The 16,926-nt window shown below is 41.5% G+C and overlaps 1 pseudogene; it reads left to right on the top strand.

Annotated features, from left to right (window-relative positions):
• Positions 1–10,686: 10,686 nt before the first annotated feature.
• On the top strand, positions 10,687–11,204 carry LOC140605479 (small ubiquitin-related modifier 2 pseudogene; annotated as a pseudogene).
• Positions 11,205–16,926: the final 5,722 nt, after the last annotated feature.

The raw sequence follows: 16,926 nt of genomic DNA on the forward strand, positions 1-16,926 counted from the left end.
TGTAGGTTAATAGCCAGCCAGAGGAAATCACTGGACATCTAGCTGCCCCCCCGCCCTCGGCGGATACCACGTGCCTCTCAAGTCCCTCTATCAGCTGCTCCTCTGTGGGGGTGGGAAGAATTCTTCATACGTGCTAAAATATATTTGTAGATGAAATAGAGGATGTCTGGGATTTCCAAGGATGGCGAGACCTTGGTGGGGACATAGATGAAACCAAGCTGGCTATGAGTTGGTCATTGTTCAAGCTGATCATGGATATGTGGAGGTTATTACTATTCTCTCTACTTTCACCTATGTTTGAAAACTTTCATAATAAAATACTTTTTAAAAATCATGAGACAGTAAAAAAATCATAAGAAAGGAAAAAAGAAATCTCTAAAATTCAGAGTGAGAGGAGCTGGGAGTTTCCTACAGAACGTTGGTCTGGTATCCCATACATGGTTTTTGGTCAGTAACTATGGATGACAGTGATAATGATCAGAACAATGACATGTGAAAAGACTGGTACAGAGAAACCATAGATACGAAGTCAGTTCGAGACTCTACCCTCTAACATATGCTTCAGTTGATTCAAACTAGGTGGCCCAAGAATTACGGTTTGAAAAATCCTTCACTCTTGAGTTACAGAACCTGGTCTGATTTCTAGCTTTCAATTGGGATAATTCCCTTTATTCTAGAAAGGCCACTCTAACAGTAGGAAGTGGGCAGTTACCTCGATTTATCTTAATGGCTCAAAGGATCTAAAAAATGTGATGACAGTTAAGTACTTACTAAATACTACATACCTAATTACCCCTAACATATTTATTGACAGAACAACTTTCCACAGTTCTTAAAAATCTTTGTGTATCAGACTAAAGAAACACCCCTGGCCAGCAACCACTTTAATAGGAGACTTAGTAGAAAAACTGTTAATTATTGAGAAAAAATGGAAAATACTGAAAGTTCTTAGTATTTCTGAAGGTATATGAGTTAAAGAGTTTTTAAAACTTATCATTTATTAGAACAAAATATTAATATGCTAGCATTTCTTTGGCAGCTCTAGGGAGCCAGGTCAAGTTCTATGGAAGAGATAAATCAACAGTATTCTCCTCTAGATCACAGTCACTAATATTGGATCAAGTTGTATAATATGTGAGTTATTTAAGAGCAGGGTTGTAGGAAAACAGGATCTTTCATACCCTGTTTTAGGATTGCAGAATGCCACAACCTCAGTAGAGGGAAATTAAGCATATCTATCAAAATTATAGATGCATGTGCCATTTGACTCAGGAATCCTATAGATACAACTCCACACACTTAAATGATACAGACTTGCTGTGTTTATTATAATAGCAAACAACTGGAATAACCCAATTGCCCACCAGTAGCAGAGTGATTAAATAAGTCATAGTCATCCACACAATGGAGGCCATGCAGCTGCTAAATAAATAAATAAGAGAGAGAGGAAAGGAGAGAGGGAGGAAGGGAGTGAAGAAGGGAGGGAGGGAGGGAAGAAGGGAGGGAGGGAGGGAGGGAGGGAGGGAAGAAGGAAGGGAGGGAGGGAGGGAGGGAGGGAAGAAGGGAGGGAGGGAGGGAGGGAGGGAGGGGACTGCTTCTATGTCCTGTTACAGAACATAGAAAAGCAAGATGCTGAAAAGAACATAAAGAGGGGGAATTAGGAATATATATTTGCATTTGCTTGATTCTATATAAAGAAGAGTTTGAAGGAAGTAGTGAAAATAATTAATTATATATAGGGTAACCATATTATTTTTTGTCTAAATGGAATATTTTTGAGAGGGAAAGGGATCACCATTAATATTTATACCAAGACAGTAGGTACAGCTTGGGACTGTCCTAGACAAACCAGTCTGTAGGGTCACCCTCCCCACCATATCTACTGAGTAGGTGGGAATGGGTCATGGGGAGCAGAGTACCTGGAGACAGGTAGAAGTAAGACTTCACAAAGTACTGCTTGTTATATTTCTTTGACTTTGGAATTATATATATATATATATATATATATATATATATATATATATAAATCACCTATTGGAAACAATGAGAAATCAAATTTAGAAAATATTTGTGAATACCACAATCACTGTAAAATCAACTACTGGATTTTAAGATCTTTATGGCAGATAAACATTTAATGATATACCAACTCCCTATTGGTGGTGTTTGAAAACAAGACTGAGGCATGCATGAATGCAACTACATTCTCACAAATGAATTTTCCAACTAAGAGCGGAAGATATTCAGCCTTTGTTTATTCAGCCATCCATTCAGGCATGCATTCAACTTTCCATCGATATGAATTGGGCACCTTTTATGTGCTGGGCTAAGCACTGAGGCAGGATAGATTCTGACCTCTTCATGAAGTTCTGGGTCTGAGGAAGCTACAGATAGCACACAGGACGTAAGGACAGCATAACAAAGGGCAAAGTGGCCAGCGAAATAGCAAAGCTGTGGGCACATGAGCTTCCCTGAGGACATCACTTGGCCAGCTGAATAAGTGAAAGAATGAATGAATGAATGAATGAAGGCAATAACATAAAATGACCTCTTCTATCTCTTCCAAATCTGCAAGTTGCTTGTTGTATGACACACAGAACTCCTAATATCTTGGAAGAACAAAATTGAGCAAACTCAGATTGTTCTGTTTCATTGTCGACAGGGTTTGGTAATATAGGATAGTCCAGAGTTCTAGGTTCTAGTTCTTGCACTGGCTTGCTGTGAGACTCTAAAGAAACTAGTAAGACTGTTTAAAGTCTAGAAAAGATAAAATAATGGTGTTTGGCAAATTGCTGTCTGTGGATTCATAATGCTCTGCCTAACTTGCAGATCTGTATCTCCATATTTCCCTCTGCTTCAATAGCAGGCATTTCATTTTCCCCTCTCAGGACCTTTGCACATGCTTTTCCCTCTGCTTGGAATGGCCTTGCTCTTACTCTTCAGATGGCCAGCTCCTCCTCATTTGTTAGGCCTCATTTTTCCCCTTGCAAAGGGTCTTTCCTTTCTCACCCCTCCCTCTCTCTCTCTTTCTCTTTCTCTCACAGTTCAATGCTCTTGTTATTTTCCATTTCCTTCACAGTTCTTACCATACTTTCCAAGTATTTTATCTGAAACTAAGTTTTATAAAGCAGGAACAGTGTCTGCCTTGTGTCCCTAGGGTCTAGCCCCTGAATAGTAGTATGTTCTCACAGGGTATGTTGAATGAATTGGTAAAAAAAAAATAAATAAATAAATAAATTCTTTCATTGGGTCATATTCTAATTTCTTGAATTGAGTGGGAGGTGGCATAGATTTCTTCATAAGATTGCCATTTTCACATGTGTCTTGTCTAGACTCATGTGGCTCCCCTACCACACACATTTTGGGAGGGAAAGGGGGCGGGGGTGCCTGCATTTGTACTCTTGCAACACTTAAGTGATTGCAGACTGTGGTGCAGGTTTTGGAGGCTGTTATTCCTGTTGCCAAATCTGGCTATCTCAGAGACCGGTCTCCCACAGGACTCCAGCAGTTTGTCTGGATACAATTTTTGCAAAACCAATAATTATTTATAGCAGTTTACACAACTGACATGTAATTCTGCTGGGATTAAAGTAACAGAGTTGACAGGAAGCCTGTCAATTATGTATTATGTTGGGCCCCTCAGCACAAGTCTGTTCTCTAAGACACCAAAAATTATCTTCCTCTGGGTCTCTTCCTTTCCATGATATTTTTTTCTCCATTTCTGCTTTTACATTGAACTTATGAGGCTACAGCTAGCTTAATTTTGTAGCTACCACTGAGGGCCTATCACCCTACTCAACCACTGACTCATCTCTCCATTCATTTTGTCAGTGACATCAGCCCAGGCTAGAAATAAATGCTGAAGAAAAGCCGGCTAAGGGGAACATACAAAGTTGTTTATTGGGCTCTGAAAATGAATAGCTCTTTTGAAAACATTTTTATGGTCACCATTGAATCCCATGTTCTCCCCTCTTGCCTTCCATGGATGTCTACAGAGATACCTGAGAATGCCACTGAACAGTGGAACATGAGTGGTAAAAGTGCTTGTGTTCTAGAATCTAGACCGAGTGTGGAAGTAGGGCCAATCTTCTTTCCTACTGTGTTGGGTGTAGTTGGTGAGAGAAATGGAATGGTCAAGAATGCCTCCAAGACTAGGGGGAAGGATGAATTTCCTGTAAACTACAAGGTGAAAAAGTGGGATTTGGGTGAAGATCAAGAGCTCAGCTTGAAACAAGTTCAGCTAGATGCTTATTAAATCTATACCCAAGTGGAGATGCCAGAGTGCTGACTTGTAGGACATGCCTATAGGGATAGAATACACTTCGTTGGTGCCCACAGCCTGGGATAGATCAATATGGCACAGCTACCAACGGTGTCCCGGCTCCTTCCCCAAATGAACCACGCTGTTTGCCTCCTCTCTTCCCACTTACACTCCTGTTTCTAAGAGTTCTTTGGTATTTTTCTTCTTCCCCAGAGTGTCATCTCAACTCACTTCTTCCTATCTGAATTCAAACCACCCTTCAGCTCTCAGTTTTCATTCAACAAACATTTACTCTGAGCCAGATAGGGCACAGGACTAAGTTGGATGGGGTCCCTACACCTCCTGGGAGCCCTTTCCTTCAACCACCTTGCCTCCTCTGATCTCAACCACAGATGGAGCCCTTGTGGCCAGAAGCCCTCCTTCTGACCTCTGGTCATACACAGTCCTGATTGTCATTTCACAATTCGGGGTGAATATCTTGCTCCCTAAGGAAGAGCCAAGCTGTCTGCCCTGAGTCCTTGGTGCACACTCAGTGACTCCTGGTTGGATTGTATTCACAGCTCTGGTTCATTTGTTTGGTCTACAGAGCCTCACTCTCTGGAGGCACCTCCAGACCCAGCCCAAGCTCCCCTTACCTAGGGGTCTCCCGGATTGGTAAGGGGACAAGGAGGAGGAGCAAAATGAGAAGAGGGAAGGGGGGATCAGAGTCATCAGTTTTGGACTCTTGGCTTTCATCTAATGGGCTTTCATTCTTCTGCTCTAGCACATAGCCACCCGCCCCCCCTTCTCCCAGCCAGGGTCATTAGCATTTCGTAGTGTCATATAAACAGCATGGGCTTTGCTCTCAAGATGACTTGAGCTTGAATTCTCCTCTGCTATCTCCTAGCTGGCAACATTCAGCAAGCCACTTAGCTTCTACCAGTCTCATCTTCTATAATAACAAACCCTTCCGTCAAGGTTTTTGTGAGAATTGACATATATGTAAAACAGATTGCACAGTGCCAGATGAATAGAACTGCCCAGGAAATAAATGTTATCTTCCCCAAAAGGGCCCACTGGGACCTTCTCTGATCCCTGGGCTGGACCATGCCAGGTCTAGTACAGTCAATTCCTTCCGGCCTGTGGGCTTTGGCCAATTCTAAAGGGCAATGTCCTGACAACTCTCAGAACCGAGTACAGCTTGAGCCACCTGCCCCACAAGGGCGGACAGTTGATGTGTCTGCAGGAGAATGAGGGATAAGAGAGAGTCCACATGGGGGAGTCACAAAGGAGTTATGGGGATTCCATGTGAACTTCATTCATTCTCTTCTCTTGGATCTCGACAACTTCCCTCACTCCTAGTTTGATATGACTTGATCCCAATAATTTTAGGTACATACATAGTGAGAGGAGTTTTAGCCTTTCTCTACCACTTTAAGAGAGTGAGGGGGATTGGACATGGCTGAAATGTTCTTGGAACATTGTGGAAAATAAGCCACAAGGCTCAATCTACACTCAACCAAGCGGAGTATTCTCTCCTCGACTCCGTCAAGAATATCTGAATAGCTGAAAAAAGAAGGAAGGGATTGTGGACTTAAATTATAGGGGGCCAATTCTCTGCAACTTCCTTCAGTGCACTTGCAAAGGCATGATTCCATTTAATCCTTATCCCTCTCAGGGGTTTAGTCCCCAGGTCATAGACGAGGACATTGCTTGGAGCAACTACAAGGACAGAGTCTTGCTCAGAACCCAGATCTTCTGACCCCAAGACCAGTTTTCTTCTCCCTCCTCTGTCCTGCCTCAGATATGGGTCTCAATTCCCCTCTTCTTGAGGAATGAGCACACATGACAATCATCTGATTAAATCCCCACATGTTATGCCCTGCTTGACCTTTTAAAAGGGTGACATGCTACATTTTTTAAGTGCCCATTTTCCTATGATCTGTGCAGAACTTGAAGCTTGATCCTGGAAGAATCTATTTGAGGCCTATGGCCTTCCTTTGCTTGAGTTATCTAATACGCAATGCCAAATCTGGGTAAGACAACTGCTTTCCCCAAACTAGCAGGAGCAGATCTGAAGCTCGTCTCTTTACCCTTTCTTTCATTTGTGGTTTTTAGGTACAAGGGTGAAAAGTCTCCAGCTCTGCAGAACTGCTAACAGATAAATATTTAATAGAAAAGAGCACTGGGCTCAAAGTCAGGGCCACATTCTGCTGGGTCAGCAGCCCTCACCTTTGTCCCTGTACCATCCTCATTGAACACCCCAAATCTGCAGGCTCAACCTCCATCTGGCCTCTGGGGCCAGTCCTGTCACAACCCAGTGAGTTTAGCCCAACACTGACATTCTTTTCTGGCCCCTGCCTTGTATGCTCTTCCTTTATTCCCCAAAATGAATCCCATCGTTCACCTGATTGTTGGGTTCCTGCCCTATTTCTTAAGCTTAAATGCCCATGGTTGTCACTTGCCAACCACTTCAGTCCCTGTGGGACTGAGTTTCTGAGTTTCCCTGAGTTGCCCCTAGCCCTCCCAGAGGCAAGACATCTATTCCTGAAAATGGCCCAGTGCCTGGGACCTGCTCCCTACCACCAGGGCACTGAACACCACCCGCTCCGAGCTTGTCCTTGGGTTCCAATAGCTGTTGGTTATACCACCTCTTTCTGTAGCCACAACCTTCAGAGACCTCATTGTTAGCAGGCCGTACCCGCTCTTAGTGAAGATCTCCCGGTGTGTTCTCCAGGTGTCTGTCCCATTCTGCTAAGTATACTTAGTCCCCAGTTCTGATCCTTGTGGTCTGTCCCACTTGAGAAGTAACCAGGTCATGTGAGCCACATCCTAAGAGGGGTGCAGAGAAATGGTTCTAGTCTTGGTTCTTCTACTAATTAGCTTGGTGGCCCCAGACAAGTCAAGTGACCTCCCTGAGCCTCTTCTCTTAAACTCAGAATGGTGAATACTAAAGGTGCTAAATGTGTGTAGTGGGGGGAGTGGTGTCTAGAACTTGAGGATTTTGTGACTGCCACACTTACACAATTAACTTATACAATGAATAAAGTGGAAGGCCTTTGTTTTCAATACACAGACTCACACACCAGTGATGCTTAACTTTATATGTCAACTTGACTGAGCTTAGGAATGCCCAGATGGCAGGCTTCTGGGTGTTTCCATAAGTGTAACTCCAGAGGATATTAGCATTTGACTAAGTAGACTGAGTAAAGAAGATTGCCTTCAATAATGGGCATCATCTAATCTGTTGAGGGCTCTAATAGAAAAAGAAGGTGGACGAAGGGCAAATAGACTCTTTCTCTCATTGAGCTGGGACATCCATCTTCTGCCGTCAGACACTGGTACTCCTGGTTCTTGGGCCTTTGGACTCAGACTAAGATTTACACAAATGGCCCCCAATTCTCAGACCAACTTTTCAGTTTCCATAACCACATAGGTCAATTCCTATAACAAATCTCTCTTCTTTCTCTCTGAGAGTGCTCTATATATGCTTGCAGTTCTGGTGTGTCTAGAACAAAACAGAGAAGCTTGGTTGCCAGAGACTGCCAGCAAAGACAATCTCAAGGGAGCATGAGGCCCGAGAGAAGGGATGAAGCTATGTGGAGTGGGTATTCATTACTCTTTGCCCCTTCAGATCTTGCATGAGACTCATTTTCAACATGACACTGCAGGCAGCCTGAAATCAGTTGATGACAAGATAAAACTTACTGCTCTCCTTCCCTGGAGCAAATCCCACTGTGTATAACCATTACCCAAATATATAACTCATAAAGTTCCAAGCATGCTACAGACATTGTGGAAGAGGGGATTGGCACCAAGGGACAAGGTACTGTCTGGCAGTGACGTGGGCAAAGGACAAAAGGTGCTATTGCCTTTTGTCCACTTCCTTCCCCAGGGCTTTGTGCTTGTAGGAGCTTTGAGCCTTTTCAGGCCTGACTGACATGCCCTTCTGTTACTTGCACAGCCACATACTGTTTTCTGGATGGCAAGGACAAGTCTATCCAAATTTGTTTTAACAAAACTCTACCCTAGGCACATTTCAGGGCAAGGAGAGGCAATTTCTCATAAGTGCATCTAAATTACCTATTCTGGACATTTCTGAAATAAATTCTTTTGAATTGATTTCAGTCCTTATACCTGGATAATTGTATAGATTTTATGGATTGGGAGGAGACATCCTACCTGTAAAAACTAATAAAGTATGTATTTCAGTTTCTTTAACCAGCTATCATTTTTGTTATTTGTCCTCTAAATGCAAAAAGGTGAGTTTGTTTTTTCAAAATTAATAACCAAATCCTTCCCATGCCCACCAGGGAGTGTGTGGATGGGGGCGGTGTGGACATAGTGGGGGAGGCTTCTTGCCGGCCTGTTCACATCAAGTCCTTGAGTCTGTCCTGCCTTAGGTGGCATGTACTAGAAAGAAAATATTCCCACCATTCACAACAATCTTGTAAGGTAGTTTAGACAAATGTTATTCTTATTCTGTAATGTGTAAATGAGGAAATTAAGGCTCAGGGGAGGTGAAAGGGCCTGTCCAAGATCTCATGGTTGGTTAGGATGAGAAACAGAGTGCTATCCCCTGACTTTCTCTGCCATTCTCGCTGGAACCCTTAGCTACAACAGTTCTGCTCTGATGTGGCTTGTGACCCCTCTCTCCTTACCATCTCCCCTGAGAGACATTTCCATGCACTGAAGACTTCAAGGCACACTAGGGAAACTTCTTGATCACTAACCAGCCCCAAATGAAACTGCTTTCTTAACTAAATAATTTTCTAAGAAAACAGATAAAGGGCCAGAGTCACAGATAATGTAGGAGAGGCATAGGGACATAAGGATAGTGTTGGAGGAGGTCACAGAGAGGATGTGACCACTGGTTGACCTATAAACTGAACTCAGGCAATCAGAGTTTGTGAACTCCTCACCCCCTCCTCTGGCATGTTCTGCTTGCCTTCCCCATGCTAGAAATTTCCCCAAGAACATAGAGCCTTGATGTGGTGTTGAGACCATCTGGATGGTATTTTTGACTGAATCCAGTTAAGGCCTCTCTATAAACTTTTAAGATCCGGTAGCCAAGTATGGAGATCTATTCTTCCTGTAGCCACCCAAAATGGTCCTTGTAAATAAGTTCTCTTGCTTATATAAACAATCACCTACCAATCTGGGGTGTTTTGCCTCTTTCTCTGGTCCTTCCTTACCCTGTGAACTAACAGAGGTTTCCATCCTCCCTGTCTCTAGAACATGTCTATACACAGAAGGAGGAATCTGACCTAGCACTTCAGAGTTGAGGCAAATGTTGCAAGTCCATTTGGATGGTCATAGGTTCCCGGTTCCATGATCCAGCTGGAAGTTTTCTTAATGCCACTCCTTGCTGACTGACATGAGCAAATCAATGACTCTTTCTACACCTCTGGGGGTCTGTAAAATGGGGAAAATAAGAAAACTCACCTCACAAGGTCATCAGGAGGGTGAGTTGAGACAACTGTTTTGTAAACACCTTCTACAACAATGTGACCATTGTGATTGTTATTAGGTGGTTGGAGTGTGGAATATAGAAATAACAGATGGTTTCTGCTTCCTCTTCAAGAGATTGCAATCTAGGGGGAGTTTACACTATATTCACAAGACAGCTGGGTTCCTGAAGAACTACATCATGTAAAACTAATTCAAGTATATCCTTCTTATAATCACAGTTGGGCCAGGAGATGTGTTGTCAGAGTGTATAAATCCGTAATAATAGTGGCATAATTTTGTTTTAATGCTGCCTTTTTTTTTTTTTTTTTTAAAAAGACCTAGCAATAGGGGCTCCTGGGTGACTCAGTGGTTGGGCAACTGCCTTCAGTTCTGGTCAAGAAATTGGAGTCCTGGGATCAAGCCCTAAGTCAGGCTCCCTACTCAGCAGGAAGTCTGCTTCTCCCTCTCTCTCTGCCTCTCCACTTGTGGGCGCTCTCTCTCTCTCTCTCAAATGGATAAAATCTTTACCCCGCCTTCCCCCCCAAAAAAGTCCTAACAATATTCCTTTTGCTGTCTTTCCCGAAATTAACAGCACTGAGAATCATGGCCACTGCCAGGCCTTCTTTATCTACTGCATCTGGCTTCATTTCATAGTAACTTACGGCACATTTTTAGCACCCCTACTTTATAAAAGTTTAGATGGTATGATCATAGCACAGAAAAGATGCATGATAAAATAACAGCATTATTGTCACCAAAATCACTCACAAAAGTCTGTGCCCCATATTCCCACCATGGTTCACCATGATGGTGACCAAGCCCTGTGGGGGTTTCTGTTTACCGCTAATGTAAGTGGCCACCAGACAAGGGATTAAAAGTGGCTTAAATTTCACTACATTGGTGCTCTGGCTCTGTTATGGCATTCTGGAGAAATCATATAAATTTGGAGGAATTTGCACTATATTAAATGCTCCCGGTGTGCTTGTTCGGCGGACCTGGTACCTCTTTTGTGAAGCAGCAGCTGAGGAGACTCCGGCACTCGCCATGGCCGACCAAAAGCCCAAGGAAGGAGTGAAGACTGAGAACAACGATCATATTAATTTGAAGGTGGCAGGGCAGGATGGTTCTGTGGTGCAGTTTAAGATTAAGAGGCATACACCACTTAGTAAACTAATGAAAACCTATTGTGAACGACAGGGTTTGTCAATGAGGCAGATCAGATTCTGATTTGATGGGCAGCCGATCAATGAAACAGACACATCTGGACAGTTGGAAATGGAGGATGAAGATACAATTGATGTGTTCCAGCAGCAGACAGGAGGTGTCTACTAAAAAGGGAACCTGCTACTTTACTCCAGAACTCTGTTCCTCCAGACCAAGAAGACAGCCTCAAATAGAAAGCCATAATTTGGTTCCACCACATCCTGACTACTACAGTATAGTTTTCTCTATTCTTTCATTTTCCCCTTCCCCATTCCTTTATTGTACATAAAGTAACTGTGTATGTGCACAAGCATATTGCATTTTTTAAAACTAAATGGCCAGTGGTATGTTTTGATCGACATCAAATGGAGATGGGATGGGGGAAAATACTGCTTCTGTGAAAACACCCTGTCTCTCCATTAGTGGCATGTTCAGTCAGCTCTTATCTTTATATTCTGGTAAGTTCTTTTGCTCTCACTGTTTAACAGAAAAAGAACAACATAAAAATCCTTGCATACCTTGTTCGATTGGAGAATTTTAATGTTTTTCATTTATCATTGTAAAACCAAGGACAATTTTATACCTTTTTTGTATGTAGCTGTTACATGTAGGGCAATCTGTCTTCAAGTAGGGATAAATTACTCTAAAAGAAATGAATCCTAGATAGTTTTCCCTTCAAGTCAAGCGTCTTGTTGTTTAAATAAACTTCTTGTTTAAAATGAAAAAAATAAAAATAAAAATAAAAATAAATGCTCCCTATCCAGGGCAGCCTGGGTGGCTCAGCAGTTTAGCGCCCCCTTCCGCTCAGGGAGTGATCCTGGAGACCTGGGATCGAGTCCCACATCGGGCTCCCTGTGTGGAGCCTGCTTCTCCCTCTGCCTGAGTCTCTGCCTCTCTCTCTGTATCTCTCATGAATAAATAAATAAAATCTTTAAAATAAATAAATAAACACTGCCTATTCAGTAAGATTTTATTACTCTTATACATAATAGTATTTAAAATTTACATAATTCTGATATACGTGAAATGTGAGTGCATGGTTCCAATGAGGACAACTTAGAGCAAATAACATTCAAGTGGCCTCTCAGCCCTGAGAATAAAGGTGGGAACAACTGAGTGGGAGGGGGACTACTGGCTAATTGGGGAATACTTTTTGAAGAACGAACATTTTGAATACACTGAATAAAAATGCATTTCGAATATGTTTGAATAGAAAATAATTTGGAATGTGTTGAATAAAAGACATAGGCTAATGACTATAATATACCAATTCTTTGTACTACTGGAAATTGCTCAATTTCAGAATCAATAGTTCTTCTGATGGCTGCACTTATGAGGGAACCTGGGATCCTTTTTATTTTGCAAATCCTTTGGGTTTCACTTAGCAGCAGGACAAACACCCAGGGGTAGGGAAAGAAGCCACCTTCAAAGGAGAAGTTCTGCTTGAAATTCCTGGGGTGGGGAGTGGGGACAGAATTCAAACTTACTTTGTCAAACACAGGGCATGGATCACCTAATATTTCTCAATAACTAAAATAACTAAATAACCACTAATATCTGCTTGAAAGAAGCTTAAGTGGAGTTTTATCTTTGGTTGCCAAAGGATACATTAAATCCTTTTAGGTGTTTGTTTGAATAATGGAATAGATAGTTTGGGTTGCTTAGGGAAACACAAGAAATATTTTTATCCCGAATGGGCAATTAGAAATCCTTACTTTAAAACAGTAACAAAATTCCTTCTTTGCTTGAATTAGCTCATTAATCAGTCAATCAACAAATATTTATTAAGTTCCTGCGATTGGAACTTTGACTTCCCTGTTTAATAACACTCGATGAATTATTTCATATCCTGTCAAAGAAGATATTTCCTCTAGCCAGCCAACGTTTATTTTTCCCTTTCATCTTTGGACTAGCTAACGGTGTTTTGTGGTTGTTGTCATGCATTTTTGCTTTTTCCCCCCATACAGATCAGAGTATTCAATCCTATGTCTCCTTCCAGTTCTAAATTTACCCTCTTCAGTCAAGAAAGGAAAGGTCACCTACCCACCTAATGTCCTAGTTCCCAAATCTGGTTGCACATAAAAAGTACATGGGGGACAGATAGATATGTAATCAAATAGTAGTCAATGCGCCTTAATCCATAGAATTTCAGTTGGGAACTACTGATGTCATTTTAAGGCAAGGACACGGAAGGCACATGCTTTGCGGCAGAGCTGGGCTGGGCCACTACAGTCCACCGCCCCCCCCACCCCCCAGCTTCCTCCCAGCTCACAGCCCTGTTTCAGATCTGCCTAAGCTCCCATTCATTCAATAACCTCCAGGATTAAAGAAATACGTATCTCTCAGTGAAATCCTAAATGCATTTTTGGACATACCAATTTTATTTCTTTCCCTTAGATCCCCACTCTCTAGGAATATGTGGGCTCTTGAGTTCCTTAAGGGCAAGGACCTTTATTAAAAGTGACTAATATCACATAATTGTATACTAGGTGCTATTGAAAACAAACCAAAATTCTCCATGTCATCCTATTAGATCAAATCAATCATACAGCATTTATTAAAGGCTCACTAGGTACATGGTTCTATGCTAGGCTCTCTGGGGATAGAAAATATATATAAAAAAAAAGAAAGAAAGAAAGGAAGGAAGGAAGGAAGGAAGGAAGGAAGGAAGGAAGGAAGGAAGAAAGAAAGAAAGAAAGAAAGAAAGAAAGAAAGAAAGAAAGAGAAAGAAAGAAAGAAAGAAGAAAGAAAGAAGGAAGGAAGGAAGGAAGGAAGGAAGGAAGGAAGGAAGGAAGGAAGGAAGGAAGGAAGGAAAGTATTCCAAAGAAACTTGCAGTCTAATTGAAGAGAAGGCACTCAAACATACAGAAAGGTAACCCAATTTGTGCAATCAGTTCTCCTCTAGGGTCTGTTAAGGTGTGTTAGCTGCTAGGACACATGAAAGCTCCACGTGTTTAATATAAATTTCTGGTACCTGGGCAGCTTTCCTTCAGCACTGATTCAAGCACATAGTATGAGCTATTGGTTTAAGTGCTTTAAAAGGGTTAGGATCAGGGCACTTGGGTGGCTCAGTCAGTGAAGCACCTATCTTTGGCTCAGGTCATGATCTCAGGGTCCTGGGATTGAGCCCCACATCATGGGTTCCTTGCTCAGTGAGGGCCCTGCTTCTCTCTCTCCTTCTGCCTCTTCCCCAGCTACACTAGCTCTGTCTCTTGCTCACTCTCCCTTCTCAAATAAATAAATAAAATATTTAAAATAAATAAATAAATAAAAATAAAATGGTTAGAATCATAAAGAAGACTGCCTCATGGTCCTCTTACTGAATCACTTATAAGGTGAGTCTCCTGCTTGGGATTCTCTTCAAGCATTGGGAACTCCAGGCTAAGTGTCCCGTCCAACCTTAGTAACTGGGCAGGACCTCACCACAGGTGTCCTGGGTGAGGACAATGAACTTTTTCCTTGGTCTTCTCATCTTCTACTTTTACTTTCCCTTTTCTCTGATTTATCTCCTTCCTTCTTCTTATTCTTTTTAAAAAATCTTACTCATATATAAATTTTCAAAAGGCAAAACTTATAAATTTAATATGTGAAACCAAAACCAAAAAAATATAAATGCCATTATGTCACTTCAAAGCCTTTTCTAATGAAGTACAAATGTGAAAGTAAAATGTACTGCCATTAGACAAGAAAAAGAAATAAAAGACATCCAAATTGGCAAGGAAGAGGTAAAACTTTCACATTTATAGATGACATGATACTTTATATAGAAAACCCTAATCACTCCACCAAACCTTAATAGAATCGATAAATGAATTCAGCAGTGTCACAGGATACAAAATCAATGTACAGAAATCTACTGCATTCCAAGACACTAATAATGAAGCAGCAGTAAGTGAAATTAAGAAAAGAATCCCTGGGGCACATGGGTAGCTCAGTTGATTAAGCATCCAACTCTTGATTTTGGCTCAGGTCATGATCTCAGGTTTGTGGGACTGAGTCCTATTCAGGCTCCATGCTCAGCAGGAGCTCTCAGCCTACTTGAGATTCTCTCTCTCTGTCCCTCCCCTCTGCTCATGCTCTCCCTTTCTAAAATAAACAAATAAATGTTAAAAAAAATACCATTTACAATTGCGCCAAAAAGAATAAAATGTCAAGGAATAAACTTAACCCAAAAGGTGGAAGATTTATACTCTGAAAACTATAAAACATTGATGAAAGAAATTGAAAACAGCACAAAGAAATGAAAGATTTTTCTATGCTCATTGATTGGGAGAACAAATATTATAATGTCCATACAACCCAAAGCAATCTACACATTTAATACAATCCCTATCAAAATACCAACAGGGGATCCCTGGGTGGCGCAGCGGTTTAGCGCCTGCCTTTGGCCCAGGGCGCGATCCTGGAGACCTGGGATCGAATCCCATGTCAGGCTCCCGGTGCATGGAGCCTGCTTCTCCCTCTGCCTATGTCTCTGCCTCTCTCTCTCTCTCTGTGTGACTATCATAAATAAATTAAAAAAAAAAACTCTTAAAAAAAAATACCAACAGCATTTTTCACAGAACTATGACAAATAATACTAAAATTTGCATGGAACTCCAAAAGACCCCAAATAGCCAAAGCAATCTTGAGAAAGAATAAAACTGGAGGTATCACATTCCCAGATCTCAAGAAACACTAAAAAGCTGTAGTAATCAAAACAGTAATCAAAAATAGACTCATAGGTCAATAGAAGAGAATAGAAACCCCAGAAATAAAGCCACAATTATATGGTCTATTAATCTATGACAAAAAGGCAAGAATATGCAATGGGGGAAAAGTCTCTTCAGCAAATGGTGTTGGGAAAACTGGACAACTACATGCAAAATAATGAAACTGGACCACTTTCTTATACCATACACAAAAATAAACTCAAAATGGATTAAAAGCCTAAATATGAGACCTGAAATCATAAAAATCCTAGAAGAGAGCTTAGGGAGTACCTTCTTTGACATCGGCTATAGCAACTTTTTTCTTGATATGTCTCCTGAGGCAAGGGAAACAAAAGCAAAAATAAACTATTGGGACCACATCAAAAATTAAAAGCTTGTGCACAGCAAAATAAACAACCAACAAAATAAAAGGCAACTTACTGAATAGGAGGAAATATTTACAATTCACAGAGCCAATAAGGGTTAGTATCCAAAATATGAAGAATTTATATGACTTAGCACCACCTCTGCCCCCTCCCAAAAATTTTAAAAATGGGCAGAAGATATGAACAGACATTTCTCCAAAGAAGGCATGCAGGTGGGCAACAGACACATGAGAAGATGCTCAACATCACTCATCATCAGGGAAATGCAAATCAAAACCACAATGAGATACCACCTCCTACCTGTCAAAACAGCTGAAACCAAAAACACAAGAAACAAGAGTTGTTGAGGTTGTAGAGAAAAAGGAACTTGGGGAACCCTGCATTGCTCAGCGGTTTGGTGCCTGCCTTCAGCCCAGGGTGCGATCCTGGGGTCCCGGGATCGAGTCCCGCGTCGGGCTCCCTGCATGGAGCCTGCTTCTCCCTCTGCCTGTGTCTCTGCCCCCCACCCCCATGTTTCTCATGAATAACTAAATAAAATCTTAAAAAAAAAAAAGAAAAAGGAACTCTCTCACACTATTGGTGGAAATGCAAACTTGTGCAGTCACTATGGAAAACAGTATGGAGGTTCCTAAAAAACCTAAAAATAGAATTACCATATGATCCAGGAATTCCACTACTGGGTATTTGCCCAAAGAATATGAAAACACTAATTCAAAAAGATATATGCAGCACTATGTTTATTGCAGCATTACTTATAATAGCCAAATTATGGAAGCAGCCCAAGAGTCTATCAATAAACGAATGGATAAAGAAAATATTGGGTGTGTGTGTTTGATGGAATATTACCCAGCCATAAAAAAGAACAAAATCTTGCCATTTGCAACATGGATGGAGCTAGAAGGTATAATGCTAAGTGACATAAATCAGAGAAAGACAAATACCTATGATTTCACCC

Source organism: Canis lupus, chromosome 15 (assembly GCF_048164855.1).
Source record: "Canis lupus baileyi chromosome 15, mCanLup2.hap1, whole genome shotgun sequence".
Taxonomy (NCBI): domain Eukaryota; kingdom Metazoa; phylum Chordata; class Mammalia; order Carnivora; family Canidae; genus Canis; species Canis lupus.